Source organism: Acomys minous (assembly GCF_964271855.1).
Source record: "Acomys minous genome assembly, chromosome: 14".
NCBI lineage: Eukaryota > Metazoa > Chordata > Mammalia > Rodentia > Muridae > Acomys > Acomys minous.
This window is the reverse complement of record NC_140496.1, coordinates 13,226,683-13,242,455: the sequence shown is the minus strand read 5'-3', so window position 1 is coordinate 13,242,455 and position 15,773 is coordinate 13,226,683. Positions and strand designations below refer to the sequence as shown.

The following is a 15,773-nucleotide window of genomic DNA, read 5'->3' as shown; positions in this document are numbered from 1 at the left end:
GTGTCCAGGCAGATAATATATCTAAGCAATTAAAATGTATTTTTAAATAAACTACTTGTAAGTGCATGAGTGTTTCGCCTGCATTTACATGTGTGCACCATATGCATGCAGTGCACACAGAAATCAGAAGAGGGCATCAAATCCCCTGAAACTAGAATTCCAGACAGTTGTGAGCAGCCGTGTGTAGGGGTGGAAACCAAACCCAGGTCCTCTGCAAAAACAGTCGGTGCTCTTAACCACCAAGCCATCTCTCCTGCCCCTGTGATTTAGTTCTGTTGTTGTTGTTGTTGTTTATAAAGTAAAATGATATGCTTCCACTATGCTTGTGACTTTTTCCAGGGAGAAATGAGCAAACAAAGCTGATCGCCACAGAAAAGGGTGTCAAAGATTGAGCAAAGAAACGATTTAAGCCAAGTCCACTTGGTGAACCACTGAGTTTATTAGGGTTACTTATAAGAGCATGGGTACTTCAAAAGTAGCATCACTAGAAATCCTACCCTAGCATGGATGATGATTCACCAAAGTTGCCTCCCTCGAGCTCCCTGCCTTACTTGTAGGCAGATCAGCTTACCAGTCTCCCCCGACGTCCTCGCCCCCTCAGCAATTGTTACTATTTATATAACTTGGGGAGGAGCCTGTGAATCCTGTGGCTTTCAAAACTTCCTGAGCCTGGTATGTTTCCTTAGCTCCTTGAATCTTGGGAGCCTCTCTTCTCCTCTCTTCGGGAGAGAAGGTGTCCATTCTGAGCTTGCGGCAACACGACCCTGCGGTTATTGAGACGAAGGAGATGGTGACCTGATGTAGACAGCACTTTCCCACTGCAGCACACCAGGGTGCAGGCCCGAAATGAGTTCAGACAAGTTTCCCAGATGGATCCACACAGGGGCGGAGCCAGGGGCATCCCAAACTGAGGGCATTGAATAACCCGGACAGTGTGTATGACTGTTCCAGACAGGGTGGGTAGCATACCTGGGGCAGTCCATAGGGTGGGACCAGGGAGGCCCAACTTCAATGGCTAGTTATAAAGGTGTCATTGGGTGTACAGTGGAGTAAACTCAAATAGTGAGCAGTGGCTAACCACGAGATAGGGCGTAAGACCGTGTGGTTACTGGGGAGATGCGCATGCTAATACTTTAGGACAGGTTTGCGTTACCCGGAATGAGGACAGTGTAACTGGAAAGAGGAGACAGTGAATTGGGCCTTAGCAATGAGAAGTCACTTAGGTCATTAAGGGTTGAACGGATGCCCCGTAGGGCATCCTTTGGTGTAACAAGTGGACACCCAGGACTAATTTCTCACCTCCGTGGGGACCACTGTAGAGGTATGTTGTGCTCTGCTGGTCTTAACAGAGCTCTGTAATATTATGCCTAGCTCAGCTGATTTGCTCACGTAACTTTGCATCAGTTGGGGATCTTGCTGTAGGCTAGATGTGGAGGAGACACTACCTGGAGTGATTCTCAACACATCTCTCCTTCTCCTGAGATCAACAAAGTGCAACCATTCCTTCTGGGATCAGCACAAGCTGACACACATGAGTCACCTTTCGGTCAAGGCAAAGAACTGATAGTTCCTAGTAGGAGTTCCTGTTAGAAACCATGAATGGCTGCTCACTGGGTCTGCGCCTGTCCCCATGCAGAAAACTACATTTCCCAGCCTTCCTTGTGGTTAGGACTAGTCATGTGACCAAGCAATAAGCCTAGACCAGTTTAACTAACAGGCGCTTGTATTTAAAGGCTGCGTGGCAATCGGTAGAAGTGTGCTTGATCATTGGGAAACCTCATAGTGGAGGGAACCTGTGTCACTACTTGGAAGTGAAATCACCCTCCCCACCACCTCTTTTGGATTATATGTCAGTGAAAAACAAACTATCATTTTATTTAAGACTTTACGCATTTGGATTTTCCTTACATGATGTAAAAATAGTAGGCGAATCTCTTTTTCTAAGAAAACTCTTTTCTCACAACTGACCATACTTCCTCTAAGGATTCTTTCCTCCCAACAGGATCAGATTTCAAACCACGCATACGTTAACTAATTTTAGAAAACACCCAATGGACACGGGTGGAATTCACACCTATTTATTTTATTGGGATGATCACAAACATAATGGCCAGTGCTTCCCGGGTAATCACTCTGTGGTCAGGGCGAGATGGATGGAAGGCTGTGGTGTGCGATTTGAGTGCCGGTCCTCAGACGGCGAGGAATACTCACGGCTGCTAATCTCGGCTGTAATTTCTCATTTCTCCTCAACTGCTTCCCTTTTTATGGGGGTTTTATTGATGAATGCAAATAATAGCTGTCAGCCGGCTGGGAAAGCCTGGCACGACAATTTCAACAACACATCTTATGTTTCCTAAAGGCAGGGAGCAAGGCTCCAGGGCTCATAGGTTCAGCCCATCCTCCCGTACCCACCTCTCTTTCCTCTTCTCCCTCACCTACAATGGCCCACGGATTTTGTCAGATTAATATTTCTACAGTAATTATGATGCATACAAACCACATCACTCCCGCTTTTAAAAATGTCCCCACAACTTCGTATTCAATCTAAGAGAGAGAGAAAAAAAAAAGCCTTCGAGTCTATGTCCTTCTAGTAAGTTGTTCTCTCTCTTTATCCCTAAGCTAGGTCATGTGACTTGTTTTGCATAATAGGATGTGTCTTTTCTGCCGCTTCACCATGACCTTGACGATTGTCTACGACTGCCATAGTCTTCCAACCCCGAGCTACCCAGGGTAGCCGGTGGGATCCTGGAAGTAAGTCTGTATCCTCAGGAGATGGAGAAATGGCAGGAGCAGGTGGGGACTCGGGGCCAGAGCAAAGCAGTTAGCTGTGGAAGAGAAGGAAAATAAACCTTTTCATCGTCCTCCACTCCCTCCCCCCTGTACTCCCCCCCCCCCCCCCCCCAGTTTAAGGGTATGCCTGAGCCTATTTTCTGTTACTGTGATAAATATCCTGACTCAAAGTAACTTAGGGGAGAAAGGGTTTATTTGGCTTACAGTTCAGAGGTGGCAGTCTATGATTGTGAAAAAGTTAAGGCAGGAGCTAAAGACAGGTATGCAGATCACACCTACAGTCAAGAGCAGAGAGAATGGCACCTGTACCGCCGTACCATCTGCTTGCTGCTTGCCACTTGCTACTTGCTGCTTGCTGCTTGTTGCTTGCTGCTTGCTGCTTGCTGCTTGCTGCTTGCTTATGCTCAGCTAGCTTTGTCACTCTTACACAGCTCAGGGTGCAGCTTATGAAAATGGCTCCACCTACATTAGGACATGAAGCCTCCCATGAGTTAACACAGAAGCTGGCTCCCCTTGGACATGTCTACAGACCATTCATCAATTAAGATGCTCTTCCCAGGGGATTCTGTCTCAGGTCAACTTACCAGTTGAAGGTAGTCAACATGAGGAGCAACCATGAAGTTAAGCTGTTTTATAGAAAAGTTAACTGCATCTTTTTTAAATTTAATTAATTTATTCAGATTACAACTAAATTGTTATCCCATCACTTGTATATAAATAACTGCATCTTGTTTTTGTTTTGTTTTGTGTTTAAATCCGGGACAGCTAACTGGGGAGACCATGTGTTTCTTCTTACCCAACACAACTAGATGAGGAGGTCAGGATGTGTTCCCTCACAGAGTACGTACACTATTATTGTTTTTGCCCCCCCCCCCACGCACACATACACTATGTAAGTTTATGTTGAGACTTAATTTCTACCAATCAGAAGCTAGATGAAGCCATTGTACTGCGTTTCTACATCACAGCATCACCTCACATGCGCAGCAGGGGATAATGCTGGAGAGAATTTCAAGTAGCTAAAGTTGTGCTAGACTGCGAATGCATATCCAATTCAATTTGTAGAAAACTTTAGATTAATTAGGTTTATAATTTGCACAGTAAGGTAATGTAAATGTGTTGCTAGCACTTGAGTTTTCCTTAATCCTCTGAGTGGATATTTAATCTTTTTAATATTAGAATTAAAGCAACTTGGAAGATATGAATGTTAATCTAATTATATTCCGATCACTTTAATTTCTTTAATGTTTTAAACAACCAAACAACTTTACAAATTGGTTTAGGTTGGGGAACCCTTTTAGGGGGTCCTGCATCTCATCAGGAAGTGTAGTCTCCAAGAGTTGGCCTTGCAAGAACTGCCTTAAGTTTATAGTTATGCAAATGTCAGTCGTTAAGCCTGGAGCCGCAGCACTTCCAAGGTGTGCTGGAGATTCTCGGCAGCAGCTATGCTGTAGTTAGAAGGGACCGGCCAACAGGAACATCCAAGTCAGTAAACAACTTTATGGCACCCCAGCCGTACAAAGCCAGAGCCGACAGAGACTTAATGATGAGGCAGTGCTTGGAAGGGTCTTCTCTTTTTTGCTGCTGTTATTATTTCAAAGAGAGTGGGAGGGGAACAAAAATCAGAGCAGGACATGTACAGTGCTTGCACATTTTATTACCTCATTATAATTGATATCTGCTCTCTGAGCCAATAAAAGAAGCTGGTGTTCGGCGCTAGCGGTGTAAAATCTTTAATGTTCTAGGCTGTCGAGAGTTGGCCGTGGTGAGGTTGACAGAATTATCAGCTGAATGTACCACTAATAAGCTCTTTACCCCCAAAGCTTGCTGCAATGAGGAATCCTTCAGAGATGGTGAGAGGACTCTTAACAGGCCGGCATGAATGCACCTTACCTCACTGTTGTTTCAGTTAACCCTGCAGACACATCCTCCGGGCTTTCCAGGCTCTTGGCTCTTGCTTGGCATTGAGGAACCCCTTGCTTCCTGAAGAAGGAAGGGGTGACTACATTGTGGAGAAGCCCTTCCAAATGGTGCTCACTGGCCTCTCATATGTGATAGACAGAATCCAGCATTCCTGTCTGGAACTAATTACATAGTTTCTTTAAAAGGTGATGGAAAAGAAACTAAGATTGTGTTATCAAAGGAACAATTCCAGTGTATATCAAGTGAGCCCCCCCCCCCACACACACACATATTCTGAGAGCATATTACATGTCCATTGTATGGACAAATAGTCCCACCAGCCTGTAGACTAATGAGTCATTTTCCTGGACTCCCCTGCCCCACCCCACCCTGGGGTTTGCATAAGCACAGATCTAAAATGGCATCCAGTGCTAATGCCTCTGAAACTGCGAAATCAGTATGGGACCAACAGAAGCGGCACAAAAACTCCTCCGGTAAACACTGTCTAGTGAACCAGAGCAGCAAGTAAGAAAGATCACCAGGTGACTGGCTGTCTTGTGTGACACTGTTTTTTGGTTAACACTGTCCATTTGCTAACATAGTAAACACAGACAATGGAAGCGCATGTGTTGCTACCTACCCTATAGGTCCAGATATGAGGTCAGAGGGCACCTGCTGAGGCGTCCAGATCCCTAGGTCCTGAAGAAATAAATTGGTCTAACGACACATGAAGGGAGACATTTTATTAAAGGGGATAAAAAAAGGAACTGCATGGGCTGAGGGACTAGTGAGCTGAGAGAGGAAAAACAAAAACAAGGTGAAATTAAAAAACACTCAAAACCGTTTGTGCGGTGATGAGTTCTGACTCTCTAGAGGTTACCTACACAGAATTTGCCTTCTCCTGAGTGTATATAACAGATCTTTCCTGTGTGTTACATGTGGCCCAGCTCAGGGAGGGTTCCCAGCCTTTCTCCGACAATTGGCTTCTTTTGTATATTAATCTTTGAAAAATCTCCTTCGTTTGAGGCTGGAGAGATGGCTCAGCAGTTCAAAGCACTTGGTGTCCTTCCAGAGGACCCAGATTAGGCTCCCCACACCCAGGTGGGAGCTCACGGCTATAAGTGATTTTAGTTCCAGGGGATCCAACGCCTTCTTCTAACCACCACAGGTATGTGGTGCACATGCACACATGCAGGAAAAACACATACACATAAAAGCAAATAAATCTTTGGAATTACAGTGTGCACATGCACACATACATACATGTGTTTGTGTGTGTGTGTGTGTGTGTGTGTGTGTGTGAAAGAGAGAGAGAGAGAGAGAGAGAGAGAGAGAGAGAGAGAGAGAGAGAGAGAGAACCTTTGATTGTCCTGCACCCCAAGTTCCTGGATTTAAGCTCACCAATAACTGATAAAGGCTCCTCCACTCTCCAAGGCCCCTCATTGTTAAGTTTGTTGTTTTCCTTAATGAAGAATAAACAAACCCACCTCAATGTAAGAGATCCTGGCTGGCAAGCACAATTTTCCTAGATGCCCTATGGAAGTATCCACCCACAGATTTCCTCTGCCTGAAATCCAGGGTGAGTCGATGACCTCTTTGCTCTGAGGACGTTGAGCACTAAGCTCTTGCCTTCTCTGTTGGTTTCAGGTTGGAAGCGGGGGATTAGAAAGAGGAGCCTCTTGGAAGTGTGCTTCTCCTAAGCATTGGAACCCTCTTTCAGCATCTTCCATTCTCTGCTCTCGTGACTAATCTGTTTAGCAAGTATTTTCCATGGAGCGGAGGCTTTATTGGCAGAACCACTAACTTTAATAGCAGAGTTTAGCACAACTCAGCTTGTAAAAAACTCACTCCCCCTATTAAATCCTTCACTTGTAAAGCCGTCCATCAGCACTCACCAGCCTTCTTAACTAGTGTTCTACTTTTTTTTTACTTTTCTGTTGGTGTTTTGATGTTTTTTATTCGTTTGTTTTTGTTTTGTGAAACAGGTGCGCGCTCTCTCTTCTCTCTCTCTCTCTCTCTCTCTCTCTCTCTCTCTCTCTCTCTCTCTCTCTCTCTCTCTCTCTCTCATAGGGTGGCTTCAACTTCATAGTCTTCCTGCTCCAGAGTCCTGGGATGACTGGACTACACCACCAAGCCTTCTTTCTTTCATCTTTTGCTTGCTTCTTTGGTTGGAGACAAAGTCTGGTACAGCCCAGGCTGGCCTTGAACTCTCTGTGTAGCCAAAGGTCTGGCCCTCCCTTCTCCACTGCACAAGTGCTGACATTACTGGTATGTAGCAGCAGATCTTGTTTAATTTGGCATTGGGGTCAGATCCATGGCTTTGTGCACTTTAGGCAACTGCTCTTTGTGGTAACCTGCGGGCCCAAGCTCCTTCTCTGTTATTGGAGCGTTTAATCATGACACTTACATTGGCTCCAAAAAGTTAGCAATTTTCCCCCTACTGGTGTTACTCAAGATCTCTTAAGCTTGAGAGTGAGACCTAGGGAATCCTGAGGCATAGGATTTCTCTGGACCCTTGGAATAGTAGTATTTTCAGAGAAGACAATCTGTGCAGCAGGCAAGAGCTGCAATGTAATGGCCTAAGTGATGCCGTGTAGTTTCCATGTAGGTAAGCGTCTTTTGTGGTAGAGGATGACATGGGATTGAGTCCAAACTCTCAACCTTGGAAATTCTAAAATATGAGATTGGATAGATCTTTGTGGTCAGGGCCGTTGTATTTGTAGGGGTCTGGCAGCCTCTCTGGCCTGTGCTCTGTAGTTGACAGTAGCACCTCTTTCTTCCCTCAGACCAGATGGTAAACGGCATCTCTAACCCTGACAAGGTCCGCTCCCTTGAGAATGGTCCTCTCCGTACCCCTCTCACTCTATCTTTCTAAGTTGAAATTCCCATAAGGATGTGTGGGGATTTGAACTCGATTCTATTTAAAGAGAACCTGCTTTCTTCAAATTGTTATACCAAAAAAAAAAAAAAAAATCAAACCCAAAACAATTTTAATATGTGCCAGCACCTCAAGCCCGTGGAATACGATGCTAAAATTGAGAAGGATACACTTACATGCACTCAAGTTGCCAGACATCAATTGATTATCTATTGCTTTCTAAAATGCCATTGTCAATATTATTCCCCGTTATAAATATGGAGGGGAGAATATGAAGGAGTCCTTGACAGCGCCAGAAGTGATTTTGCAGCCTTGGGGCAGAATGGAAGCGCTTAACCCACTAATCCACAATGGCTGCTTGGGGAGTGCTCAGCTGTCTCTCAGAGGCTCTGAGAGTGCTTTGGGTTGTGGAGCAGAGTTATAGTTCTGTTAATGGTGAAGGCAAGAATTGCCTGCACCTCTTTTCAGACACATCGCCAAGTCTTCCAACGGCAAACTTGTGTATGCCAGCCGGCTTGCCCCAGCATGGGGGCACGAATTGGAGTGGAAATCAATGGGCTAGCATTCCGATGCAATTGCCCCAAATTATTGAAGAGAGGAGAAGACCACTGTAATTCACCGGCCACGGCATTTTCACCGACTGTTTTTGCTAAGCATTAGTTTGGCACGTTCCGTTCAGTTCTCGGGCCTTGTCTCATCAGAGCTCTCCCATAAATACCATTATTACTGGGGCTGTGTTTACCCAGTCACTGAACAGAACCACATCTGGAGGTTTGATTCACCTTAACTCCTGCATTGCCATAGGATACTTGGTGAGCTCTTGGGGACACTACAGACAAACCTTTGACCCTTGAAAGACCATCTGACTTGACCCCTATCTCTTACCGTGTCCCTGCTAAGCAGAAAGCAGGGACACTTGTCTGTGTTACAGGCTAGTTTGTGGTTTTCTTTCCCAGGGAGCTTAGAGTCTAATAGTAGGAGACCTCAGCTGGCAAGAAGGTGAACCAGGGAATTGGAAAGATGCATTCCCAACTAATAGTGGCCCATTCCTGTTACAGAGGACTCCACTTTGGATTCCAGCACCCATGTGTTATAGTTTATCACCACCTGTCACTCCAGATCCAGGGGATCCGACACCCTCTTCTGGCTTTATTCACCTGCATTCACGTGCACAACCCAGCACACAGACACATACATATTCACATAATTAAAAAATAAATTGTAAGGAAAGTCAGCAGGGGCTGATTATGAATCTGATGTCTGCCATCTTGCTGGCCTGCATGGATCCTCCCCCATTTTCTTATGTCGTTTTGAATTCTCTCCATGACAGTAGCATGGCATGAGCACTTCTAGGTTGAATTTTGAAAATACTTTACTATCATAAATTTTGCCTGATCTCCAGAAGGCAAAATGTCATCAGTCAACCACATCTTTCTTTGGCTAAGTTAAGTCCCCATCGCTGGTTCACCCATCAGCTTCTGCCTGTACATGCACAATGTGTGGGGTTCCACTAAAGACACATTCAGTTTCTATAAAGATTGACTCTCTCTCTCTCTCTCTCTCTCTCTCTCTGTCTCTCTGTCTCTCTGTCTCTCTCTCTCTCTCTCTCTCTCTCTCTCTCTCTCTCTCTCTCTCTCTCTCTCTGTGTGTGTGTGTGTGTGTGTGTGTGTGTGTGTGTGATGATCAAGTTTTATTCTAGTGCTGTCAAGGTCCTGTTGTTGATATTTTGTTTGAGGCTATGCAGAGACAGTACCCAGGATGTTACACACACACACTCACACACTTGTCTTTTTATTTGTTAACCAACATATCTGTTTCTGGTTCAACTAGGAAAAAAACCCTCATCTCCTCCACACACACTTCATACTTTAGGAAACCTGGAAGCATTAAGCTGCAAACGGGGTGCTGAGCACCTCAAAGCTGACAGAAAAGTTAAGAACAATGACCGTGGAACAGATGATTGTTGCATGTTGATAGCACCTGTGTTGACAACACCCATTTCCAGAGACGATTATCAGCTCGGTGCTTCATGGGAAATTCCTCCTTCGGAAAAAAATGACATTTAAAATTAATGTGAAATTATGTTTTAATTTAATTTGCAAGGAGTCACAAACAGGTTGGGGAATTATGTAACAATAATTGTGTTTGCAAGGAATTGATTTCATGCTAAAATTACATGAATATGCTGTTATAGTTTGTTGTCATTTTGAAATGTGCCGTTTTGCCATAAAACACAGCATAAAGACACTCTCGTGTTGATGCCCTTAATCTAGTGTGTAATTGCTTAAGTGAGTCCATTAACTATATTGTCAACTACCTGCTCTCGAACACAGGGACTGCCAGACGAGGTCTGACTTCTGCAGTGTGAAAACTTGATACGCAGCTGGGCTTGAGAACTTGCTGGTGGGGGTCAGTGTTTGTATAAGGAGAAGCTGGGGAGGGCGCAGACCTTGTGCAGTGGACGAGTCAACCCGCAAGGTCCTGACTTGCTCTTTTCTTATACTCCTGTCTCATTTATCCGAAGACAGTGTTACCTTTGTGCTACTTAAAAAACGACTTTGGATTGATTTCTAGAGCATTCCTTCCTCCTTCCTCCCGTACCTCCTTCCTCCCTCCCTTCCTCTTTTTTCTTTCTCTTGAAGTGTTACTTTTGATCCACCAAATTCACTAATTTAGAGTTTGTCTCTTGGTGCTTCTTCATCAAACAGGCCCCATTTCCTCCTCCTCCTCCTCCTCCTCCTCCTCCTCCTCCTCCTCCTCCTTCTGAATACAAAGCTGATAAATAGCAGACCAAATGAGGCTGTATCTGATTACGTTTCTGGATTTGAAGCAGATGTGTAGCTATTCCGTCACTATTCCTCGCCCTCACCTGTACTTAGAGCAAAGCTTACCAAGCCGACTCAGTCTGCTCCTTGAACTTGGTGAGACTTGTTCCTCAATCACCGCCCCCCAACCCCACTCCCCAACCCTCAAAAAAAACCCTCCAGTTTTGGGGAAAAATAAATGCAGATTCTACAGCACTGATTCTGCCAGCCACCTTGTGAGGACAGACTGGCCTGAGTTTTCTAGCACATTCCTCTCTCTGATGAGCTGTTGGCCACAGGCTGTGGCTTGGTGAGGCTCTGGAACAGCGAGGTGAAGTATGGAATGTGAGTGAGTAGCTTTCTGCTGCCCCTGCCAATGTGGAGGAGACTTAAGACTGTGGTCTGTGCCCAGGAGCTTTTTCAGTGTGTCCTTGGTAGAATCTCATTACGCCCGACCAGCACTTGCTAGGAATAACTAGCAAGCTCACACCCTTCTAGGTCGAGGCTTGGCATACCAGCAAGAAAGCTGAGAAATGCATTTCCCTCACTCAGAAGTTACTGGACACTTGCGGAGTATTTTTTGGTCTCATTTTACGAAGTTGATTACGAATGGAGCTGCAGTCTTATTTTTATTTAATGTAAACCATGAGACTATTGGTGCTATATGGAAAAGCACTTCAGGGGCTATGGATATGGCTCCAGTTGGCCCAGGGCTTTCGCTAGCGCACAAGAACTCTGGGTTAGATCCCCAGCACCATAAGATATCAGATGTGGTGGCACATGTCTGTAATCTCAGCACTCCTGAGGTGAAGGCAGGAAGATCAGGAGCTCAAGGAGCTCCATCTTACCATGGAGAGTCCAAGGCTAGTCTGGGCTATGTGAAACCGTGCTTAAAAAAAAAAAGTGGTAGCACATTCTTTCTGTTCTTTACGATTCCCAGTGTCTCTTCAGATAGCTATGTGTGTGCTGTGACTTGAGTAGTAGGCCATGACTCTCACAAGTAACAGTGCTTGGTTGATGCTTGTTGTGTGCCAAAGACTCTGGTAAGGACCCTCCTTCATCCCAAACAACACAGGATAGATGTTGTAACGATTGTATCGGAGAGAAAATAAGCAGAGAGATTTAAGGGATGTGCTGATGTGATGAATGGCACACCCTTTTAGCAGAATTCAGACTTGCAAACTCATATGGCACCTAAGGCCATCCTAGGGGCACATCCTTTGGATGCTAAAGAGGTCCATCAAGTCACCTTGGGACTAAGGAACTCTGACTGCTTGGGGTTAAGGCAGAAATGATAACTGTATTTACTACTGGGTTCTGTACTCAAACTTGCCTTACTTCCCTAAAGTGTTAAAAAAAAAAAGGGGGGGGGGCGGGAGCTACAGAATGCTGCTCACAGTTCAGACTGCTCAGGCTGTGGTCCATTTGGAATACCATTCAAGAACATGGACACGTAGTGCTATATGCACCATGCCTTGGCAAGCCTCTCTCTCTTTTTGAGAAGGGTCTCAAATAACCCAGACTGGCTTTGAATTCACAATGTAACTGAAGATGACCTTGAACTTCTGATTATCCTGCGTCAACCTCCCTAGTGCCACGATTAGAGAAGTATACCGTGATGCCCTGTTTATGGGGTGCTGGGGACAGAGCCCAGGTCTCCACACACTCTGCTCGGAAAACATTCAGATCTCTGACAAAATGCCAGTTGTACCAGTGTGTGTGTGTGTGTGTGTGTGTGTGTGTGTGTGTGTGTGTGTAGGGATGGAGGCATGATACACTCAGTGGCTAGCAGCTGCAGCAGCTGTTGATTCTAACACTGGCGTGGGTCCACTGACAAAGACTCAGAGCTGGGTCACTGGATGGATAAGGTCTGAGGCTGCATACAGACTGATTGACAGCAGCACCGGCTCGTGGAAGCTGGAGCTGGGCATACTAAACAGGAGGAGAGACAGAGAAAGCAAAAGCCAAGGTTTCACTGAACTCAACTACCCTGTTCCCACTTTCGCTTAGAGCTGCCCCCCCCCCCTTTCAATGGGTTTGAACGTCTGTCTGCACAGTAATATCGAGCTGAGCTAATGTGTGTCTTTGACTGGCAGGGTTCTGGGATTCTTTGCATATATTTCCTCACTCCTGTGAAGATCAGAGTAGACGTACATGTCCCCTTTATTTGAACAGGATGCACAGTAACTGAGGGCCACTGTCCTGTTGGCAAAGATCTCAGTGACTGCATCTCCTTCCCAACACCCTTGGAGCTGAGAATCATTTTCTCTAAGAGTGAAGAATGGCTGAAGGCTGAAGAGATGTGTGTGTGTGTGTGTGTGTGTGTGTGTGTGTGTGTGTGTGTGTGTGTGTGAAACTCGGGCTGGTGCTTGGAAGTGTGAAGGTGGACTGTCCTTTCCCCAGCCCATTCAGTTTCAGAGCCTGAAGGAGGGGAGGGTGTGAAGGAAGAAGTCAAGCAAGCAAGGAGTATCAGCACATCCCACGGTGCGAAGCCGCAATGAAATCCATCGTATTCTTGCTTCTCCATTTATTAATAAAATGCCCAGTACCTTCTGGCGTGTGCTTTGAACTGCTTTTAATTATCTCCAGTTGGATGGAGAAAAGGTAATGGGGACCTCATAATCGCCGTGGAGGGAACGATTGGAATTTTATTTCCATGGGGGAAGGTAGACATTGTTTGCCAGAGGAGCCGAGAGGCCTCTTTCAAAGTTGAGGACACTTCCCGGTGCCACACAGCGTAAATCACCGTGCAAACCACGCGATTATCCCCTGCAGAGGAATCGAGTGTGTCTTTATGGGATTCTTCACCAAGCACTTAGGGATAATCTGATATAAAACAGCAGGGGTGGAGAGTAATGACAACTTCAAATTAGTTTAATGAATGTTTACATTTAAAGGGGGGGGGGCTTGGCTCTTCTACAGTCCCGAAAATACAAAATGACAGCTCTCTTTCGTGTATTTCCGTCTGTCTGTTCTGCTTACCCCCCACCCCATTCTCTTTTTTTCCAGCCCTGGGAGAGAAAGGTGGCTTAACCCTTTCAGCCCCAGGCCTCCTCTCAAAGAAGCCCCGCTTTGTTCAGCCTGGGTTGGAACAAGTCTCAAATAGTCATCTCTCAGTAGCCCTGTTTTCCGTGCCTGGTCAGCTTTGGGAGAACATCTGTTTTGAGTCAACTCTGACTCAATCCAGGAAAAAATAAATTCCTGGCTCTCCACCTGCTCAGAGGTCACTCACCCACCCACATCAGGCTGAGATGGATGATGGTCTACAGATGCCCAGGGTATTTTTAGCTGCGTGTTGGCAGGTACCCCGCTTGTTGAATGCCGCATGGAAGTGGGCGTCTGATACACCATCACGTTATTTAAAACCAGGGGTGGGTGCCGAAGTCCCTCACCAGATCTGTACTGGGTTGCTGGGCTGATTCCCCATTTGTCATAATGAAGGACTCCTCCTGGCAAAAGGAGGAGACTTGGAAAACTTCCCATCCCTCACATCGTGAGGAGTGCACCCCAAGCTACTTTGTCCAAGGAACAGCTTTCACGTTCAGATCTGGTTACCCAACCTAAGCTGCCCTATGCTCTTAAGAGCAACGGTCCAGCATGTTTTCAAGCTATGTTTCCAAACACGAATATTTCCTGTTGGGCTTATTCTTGCTCTCTCCTGCCCCCACCCCCACCTCACATTCCGACAGATCCATTTCCATCCTAAGGTTGCCAGCCTGAATACAGAACGTGTGCTGGAAGGTATGTAGTTTGAATCAGGTCTGTGGGAGCAGTATGGATAACATTAAAGGAAAAAAAATAAAAAAACAAATGCTAACCCCAAGGGTGTGGAGTACTCAGGGATGTCTAGAGAGACAAGAAGGTAATTCCAAACACTGATTTAGAAGCAAGTGTTGGTTCACGTTTTGGCCCTGTGGGCATGGCCAAAGAAGTCCAGCATATCCATGACATGGCTGTTTTTGCTTCTCTCCCATGCCTGACATGCCAGCACCTCAGAAAACCTTAGCGGAACATCCACAGCCTCCAGGAGGTAAAATAGTTCTTCAGTGGAGCAAGGCCACTTTTCTGTGAAATCTAAGGACTTAACAACCCAATTAGCCAGTAGGGCTGGTGTGCCATGAGGGCAGAAATCAGTTTCGAAGTGGGATTTGTCAAAAGTAACAAGATTACTCCAAAGCAAAGGACTGGCAATTCTGGGTTGACTAGAATGTTCACGTGAATCCAAATCCTCATTTTCCTGGAGGTTTCTCCAGCCAGGCTGTTGGAGGAGAAGTTGCCAACTATTTGTGGATTTTCAGAAGTCTTAGAAGTGGGCAGAACTTTCTAGTTCTCCAGCAGGCACTACAATCAACCCCTTGTCTGATGTTTATGTAAATGAACTAGCAAATGTTCTAGCTCTGAGGAGCTTTCTTTCATCAGAGGTAAATGCATATTATATGACACACTTGATACAAAGTCGGGGTACAAGAGTGGGGTGCTGGCACAAAGGAAGCTGGCATGGCTTCCGTCCTTTAGCATGCTCATGGCGTTGAACAGAGGAACACGATCACCGTGAAGGCTCAACTGTTGAATCGAGGATATTGGTGAGCGCCACTCTGACTCATGGTTTGTCTCCCCATAAGAACAGACCAATGGTAGCTTTGAAGATTACATGAGATGGCTCATGAAGATCACTTAGCACAGCACCCATATCAATAGCGCCATCTTTGTCATCACCCATGTGATAGACAGGTGCCTGGAGACAGGTTAGTAGGAACACCTACCGGGCTTATCGATAGGAGCTGTTGTTCTCGGTTCTTCTGTGGCTTGTCACAGGTGGCAAATAGTTTTCCCGAGAAGACTTTGAGGGAAGCAGTTGTTCGGGCGTCCACTGCCTTGTGGTGTTCCCTTGAAGCCTGGAGTAGGAGAGGGCTACTGTCAGAGGACAGGACTCATGGGCTCAAGAAGAGAGGACTCAAGAGGCGAGGACGGGACCGCTAGCATAGGTGAGGTGCCAGGGAGCGAGAAGAGTGGTCGGAGTGAACTCAGTGGGTAAATGATTTGCCCAGGAATGGCATGCGAATGTGTGAGCAGAGGGACCAGAATGCCCAGAGCGTAGACAGTGAGGAGAGGAAGGAGGTAACCGTGAGGTTTTGATGGCTGAGGCAAAAATGCACCAGGGTGGGTGGTTTATAGGCAAAGGTGCTGGGTGTACTAGCATACATTGTATACACTTGCATAAAGGGTGAAGGGGCATTTGCCAAGCTGCAGGGTTTAATAGGATGTTTGGACGTGTACCCGAAGACTTGCATAGCTGGGGCTCAGTTTCTCTACTCAGTTAACACCTCGCTCTTGTCTCTGTAGGTGTGTTCGTGTGTGTTTGTCTATGTGTGGGTGTGTACACATGCATATGGAGGCCA

The 15,773-nt window shown here is 45.9% G+C and overlaps 1 protein-coding gene and 1 long non-coding RNA gene across 4 annotated transcripts in view; one reads left to right on the top strand and one right to left on the bottom strand.

Moving 5' to 3' along the window:
• The window catches only part of WWOX (WW domain containing oxidoreductase), a 918,103-nt gene that overhangs the window by 763,290 nt on the left and 139,040 nt on the right, over window positions 1-15,773 (top strand). The window lies entirely within an intron of this gene.
• LOC311582960 lies at window positions 2,103-6,413 on the bottom strand. 2 transcript variants are annotated; one of them, XR_014774331.1, is made up of 5 exons: window positions 6,180-6,413; window positions 5,333-5,391; window positions 4,679-4,773; window positions 3,108-3,246; window positions 2,103-2,825 (listed from the first exon to the last, which is right to left on the bottom strand). It is a non-coding gene; the product is annotated as an uncharacterized lncRNA (long non-coding RNA). The 2 variants fall into 2 exon arrangements; XR_014774332.1 differs by lacking the exon at window positions 3,108-3,246 and having other exon boundaries at window positions 4,684-4,773.